The following is a 5,991-nucleotide window of genomic DNA, read 5'->3' on the forward strand; positions in this document are numbered from 1 at the left end:
CAGCATTTGGGATTATTACCTCCAGCTGTGGGGAGGGTTCTGACATGGGCTCGGCATTTGGGATTATTGCCTCCAGCTGTGGGGAGGGTGCTGGCATGGGCTCAGCATTTGGGATTATTACCTCCAGCTGTGAGGAGGGTGCTGGCATTGGCTCAGCATTCAGGGTTATTGCCTCCGGCTGTGGGGAGGGCTGCTGCCTCTGGCTGCTTTTGGGGAGAAAGGGGTGTTGTTTGGGGTCCTGGTTAAGGTTAGGTTTAGGGAACAGGGCTTGTGTTTGTTGTGTAGTGTGTGATTTTAGAGCCCTTTCTCTTTATTCCCTGGACTCCCGGGGGCTCTTGGCCTTTATTATGTCCCCCTGGAATGTCCCCCTGGGCTCTTGGCCTTGTGTCCCCCTGCAGTGTCCCTCCTTGGCTGCCACCCTCTGTGTGTTTTTCTAACCTTTTTTGTGTGGGTGTTGTCCTTCCATGGGGGCTGCGGTGTTCTGCTGGTGCTGGGGGGTCTGCCTGCTGCGGCTGGATGGGCTAAAATGGTGGCCTGAGGGGTGCTGTGGGGTGGCGCATAAATGGCGGGAAGGGGGGGCTTGCGGGGGGGGCACCCGGAGGGGAGCCGCAATGGCGGGAAGGGGGGCCGTGAGGCGGGAAGGGGTGGGGGGTTCCCTGAGGGGAGCCGCAATGGTGGGAAGGGGTGCCGTGAGGCGGTGGGGGGTACCCTGAGGGGACCCGCGGGCGGCAAGGGGTGGGGGGTTCCCTGAGGGGAGCCGCAATGGCGGGAAGGGGTGCCGTGAGGCGGCGGGGGCTGCCCTGAGGGGACCCGCGGGCGGCAAGGGGTGGGGGGTACCCTGAGGGGACCCGCAAAGGCGGGAAGGGGTGCCATGAGGCGGCGGGGGCTGCCCTGAGGGGACCCGCGGGCAGCACGGGGTGGGGAATACCTTGAGGGGACCCACAGGATCCAAGCATCTCTAACTTTTAGAATAGTTTCACTCTCAGGTTTGAAGAGCGTGAGCCTGGAAAGCCAAGAGTCTAAATGTTCAGATGTCTGCTACCCAATACTAGACATGAACTCATGTCTCTCATAGCAACATCAGGCTTTTTCGCTAAGCCAAGTGCTGGAAGTAGAATTTCTTCTGCAAAACTACTGTGCTTCTGCTGCTTGTTCCATTTAAGACAGTTTCCTCCATCGGCCCTGCCTTGATTGAATAGTTCTTTCTCTTCTAACTAGAAGCTCCAGGTTCTCTTCTTACAAGTTGTCTTTGTTTTCTTTGCCAACAGACAGGAGTCCCTGCTTCCCCAGAGCCACGTCGATCTGCAGAACCTGATTGTGGCTGAGGATGCAGATTGCCACAAAAGGCCTAGGAGTAAAAATTGGAGCCAGGCCGTGTCCAAGAAGATTATCCCAGAGAAAAGCATCATAGGAGCAACAAGTGTCCTGGAGCTGCCAGTTGCCAGTCCATGACTCCAAGGATGCTGCGGCGCTGCCAAAGGTGAAGAGGCTCAGAGAGCTGCCAGACAAGATCCTCCAGAAGAAAAGGCAGAGCTACGACAACAAGGAGTAATACTTAATACCCATTCTCCTTTCAATTCTCCGGTGTGGCCAGTGCGAAATCCTAATGGGAAGTGGAGGCTGACAATAGATTTTCGTAGGCTAAATGCTAACACAGACCCTCTTACAGCAGCAGTCCCAAATCTAGCAGAATTAATAACATTGATTCAAGAAAAGGCTCATTCAATCATGCCACCTATAGATGTCAAAGACATGTTTTTTATGACACCTTTACAGCCAGAAGATATGGACCGTTTTGCTTTCGCATGGGAAGGACAGCAACACACTTTCACTAGGCTTCCCCAAGGGTACAAACATTCTCCTACCCTGGCTCATCACGCTTTAGCCCAAGAGTTCGAAAAAGTACCCAAAGCGGACAATCTAGCTGTTCATCAACACACTGATGATACCCTTGTGGGAGGAGATGAAATAGAAGAAGTGAGAGATACCCAACAGAAAATAACCTCCCACTTAGAAAGCCTTGATTTGCAAATTCCCTCAGAAAAAACCCAAAACCCTTCACATGAAGTGAAATTGTTGGGAATTTGGGGGAAAGGAGGTATGACACGTATCCCACCTGATACCCTAACCTCTTTAGATCAGATTAAAATGCCTGAATCCAAAAAAGATCTCCAACGTGCTTTAGGATTATTAGTGTTCCGGAGAAAACACATCCCAGATTTTCCATAATTGCCAGACCTCTTTATAACTTGTTAAGAAAAGGGACAAAATGGGAATGGAGTGCTTCTCAAGAAGAAGCACTGCAATTGTTGGTTTTTGAAGCAACAGCCTCACCAAGCCCTGGGCCCTATTCATCCTACAGATGCTTTTCAGGTCTCCTCAGGGTTGTCAGTACACATATGGCAGCGGGGTCCTGAGGGTCCGACGAAGCCTGATGGTTTTTACTCCTGTGGCTTTAAAGATGATGAAAAAAGGTACACTACCTGGGAGAAAGGATTGTTTGTGGTTAGCTTGGCTCTCCTAGAAGTGGAGAAGATTGCACAACAACAACCAGAGAGTCATGTGAGAACACACAGATTCAGCAGGTGTGTCACTATGGTGGGGACTATAAATAGTGTAAGTCCAGCTCAGATGCTCATGTTTGTAATCAGATCATGTCAGGATTTTATAACTGAGTGAAAATATGTCTTGCACTGTTGAATTATATTATGCTAAAATGAATCTATAGTTGTGTGAGCTTCAGATATGTTTTACCAGATATGGGACTTCTCCCAAAAGTTTTTTGCTTTTTGTGGTATGCATAGCACAAAGCTACTGCTTTGTACCCAGCCATTCATTCTTGACTATATAGATGAGCCTTACAGCAGAGGAAGTTAGTGATCACATGAGATTTATCTACTTGTTTATTAGTTACTAACCTGTCAGCTGGTATGAATTTACAGGTTACAAATTAGAAGATAAACAAAACAGGTTTTCATTTGTAAGTAATTCATATATCCTGCTTTTTAGGTCAAAGTAAGTAATGAACATGGACTCAAGACTTCTGCTGCTGTAGCTGAAGAAACAGATTTTAGAAGAAAAGACCAACCTTGTGACTCATCGTTCTGGAAGAAGCCACCACATCCGTTCCTCACGGCATGTGGATTGTTCTTCCCACAGGCTCAGTGTCATTATCAGAGTTGTTATTTCGTAGATCCTTGTAGATGATATTGAATTTTTAAATAATTTACTTATATGGACACTTGTAAATTGTAAATTCTTTTCTTTTTTATTTCAATATTTTTACAATGTTTAGTGTTGAGGCATGAAAAGAAAACAACCTGTGAAAACTAGAAGGAGGGTGCGTCTTTCTCAAAAAACAGTATTTTTTGACTGAGAGGATCATACTGTGCCTGGACAAGATTGTGTCAGTAAACAGTAATTTTGACTCCAAAATATGCAGCAGGAGTCAAACCCTAGCAGTGTACAAGTGATCATTTCAATGCTGTATTTAGAATTCACAATGTCCACTCCTTGCATTGTTTGAACTGCTGAATGCAGTAGGGACTGATCTATGACTCTTCTTACCCAGATGTGCAAACACTAATGTACTCACCTAATTATTGCAATTCATATATGACTTCTCCTTTCCTAATCTCCTTTGCCCCAAGTCCATCACAAGTAGCTGTCTGTGATTTGAAGAGAAGTAGGAAAACTGCTCAATGGATGTCGGTCTCTAGGAACCTAGGGCTGTTTAGATGTCTGTGATTTGCACATTTTTAAACTCCTTTCCTCCCTTCTCCCAGGAAGAAGCCAAGCATGAATGTACAGTACAAGGCACCAACTGAAGCCTTAGAAGCCTCTGGGGACTAATTTTTCTCTTAATTTAAAAGTAAACAAGCAAAACTGAAAAATGTGTGTAAAAATTTGTAAAGTTATTTGTAAATACTTCTAGACAAAGAACATGTATGTAACTGTGGTATTTTGTTTTCTATTGTGACACCACTAGCATAAAGTGATACACAAAGCTATTTTCTCTGGAGAGCTGGGAGTCTTTTTAACAGAACACTTTGTTTCTTTCATCTTAGTTACCATATAAAGTGCTGAGTAGATTTGAATGCCCCAGAGAGTCACGTCTCTCCGCAGAGCCTATGTGCCTCAACATTGAGCAGAAACATCATGAGGGTTTTGAGGCTGTTTGTGGTTTTGCACTTTTCTTGCTTTATCATTTAATTGGTGGGACAGCCAGGAAGGCTGTTCCTTCTGGTATGTGTTTCTCTACCTCCACACCAGAGGCTGAACAGATGCCCATGAAGTTCCTCCACAGATACCCTAAGAAGGCTTCAGCTGATCTAAACAACACTTAGGTCCTAAATTTACAGTCTTCTCTTGTATCGTGTGTTTTCAAGTCTCAGCAGATGAGAGCTAGAAGAAATCTTGTCTTGATTCTTTCCCTCCTAAAATCTGTGCTATTTACCAATATGAACCTGTTGGGGATGCTAATAAGTACAATGGAAGTAGAGTATATAGTTTTCAGGTGACAAGGGTCTTGTGGTACATGCACCTGCTTTCCAGCTGGTTAACTTAAAGACCTCACCAACTTTGGAGAAAACACAACCTGAACTTCAGTTAACCTTCCCTGAAACTGAGCGTGAAGTAAGTATTAAGACAAAGTCAACAAGAAATGGCAACTGAAAAAAAACCCCCCCTCTTTAGTGTTTCTGGGGCTGGATATACCTCAAATAAAAGCCTTCAGCTGAACCCAGTGCTGCTCTCAGGACCAGGTGGGAAGAACAGGAATGAGTGCTACACCCCCCTTGGTGACAGTTCTGCACAGTTCTGGTAGGGGTTTGGAAGTGTGTGTTTGATTTTCTGCTGGACCATGTTTTACAAAATTGTCTGAATGTGTCTAAAACCTGTCTTTCCATAGGTTCTTCAGAACTGTGTACATGTCACAAAACTTCTGCAAAAGACGAACCTGAGTTCTCTTCCATTTGAAATATTGTTCACTTTTTAGCTGGGGAACACAAACCAGTATATCCCAGATGCACTTAAAATCTGAGTCGTTACCAATACAGTGAGTGTGCCATCTGTCTCACTTAACGAACAGAACAATCCTGATTGAGAGGAATTTGTCTTCATTAGAACCAGCCAAAATGCAGACTGAAATGCCAAAGGAAACTGTCATTCTTTTCTAAACTGAGACACCCAAAATAGTATCAATCAACTTGTACATGTTGGGGTAAAAAAATCTTGAGAATAATAAATGCATTTGACTGTTAATTGCTGTGTCCTGCAATATAGTAGGACTTACTGGCAAACATTTTTGTAGGAAGCCTTGAGTAGCAGTTCTTTTATTCTGGCAAAACATACTCTCAGTAAGGTTCTAGGTGAGTCCCAGATCAGCCAGCTACACAGGAAATAAATGTTGACTCTTGAAATAAACTTGGATAGTTTTTCTTAAGCTTAACTGAACCATGCAATTTCAGGAAATGGCTAGGTTTGTACTGCAAAACAGAATTTGCTGACAATCTTAAAACCTCAGAGATTATCAGTTGCTACAAACTGTTCTGGTGGCATTAATAAGTCATACTGTTACAATTTAGGCCAGCTGAAGATATGTCCTTCAAACTTTTAGACTTTTTTTGCCTGAGTTTCTTCTTAATTCCAGTTTTTTAGAGAAACAGATTTGCCATAGTACTTTAACTGACAGTAAAACTGGGGATGTGACCGCAGAAATATGGCACTACATGTTCACTAAGGACTGAGCCAGGTACCACCAGTTTCCTAAAAGACCAGCTGATGTCTTGAGGATCTGAAAACAAAAACTGTAGCAAGAAATTAACAGATTTTTGCCTGGTGCAGTGACATACAGTGACTATATATTACAATTTCTGTAATTATTGGTTGTACTCTTCCACATCCATAGAGATTTTTAACATAAAATTTGAAGTAAATTTTTTGAAATTCAGTTTTGATCTGAAGGTACTCTCTAAAATGAAAGAGTTTACA

The 5,991-nt window shown here is 44.0% G+C and overlaps 1 long non-coding RNA gene across 1 annotated transcript in view; it reads left to right on the forward strand.

Annotated features, from left to right (window-relative positions):
* The window catches only part of LOC120409809, a 5,057-nt gene extending 966 nt beyond the window's left edge, over positions 1–4,091 (forward strand). Inside the window, exons 2-3 of the long non-coding RNA XR_005601610.1 lie at positions 1,269–1,548; positions 3,010–4,091. This is a non-coding gene — a long non-coding RNA (uncharacterized LOC120409809). The remainder of the gene's footprint in view (positions 1–1,268; positions 1,549–3,009) is intronic.
* The last annotated feature ends 1,900 nt before the right edge of the window (positions 4,092–5,991 follow it).

The sequence above is a fragment of the Corvus cornix genome, chromosome 2, assembly GCF_000738735.6.
Source record: "Corvus cornix cornix isolate S_Up_H32 chromosome 2, ASM73873v5, whole genome shotgun sequence".
NCBI classification, from domain to species: Eukaryota; Metazoa; Chordata; class Aves; order Passeriformes; family Corvidae; genus Corvus; species Corvus cornix.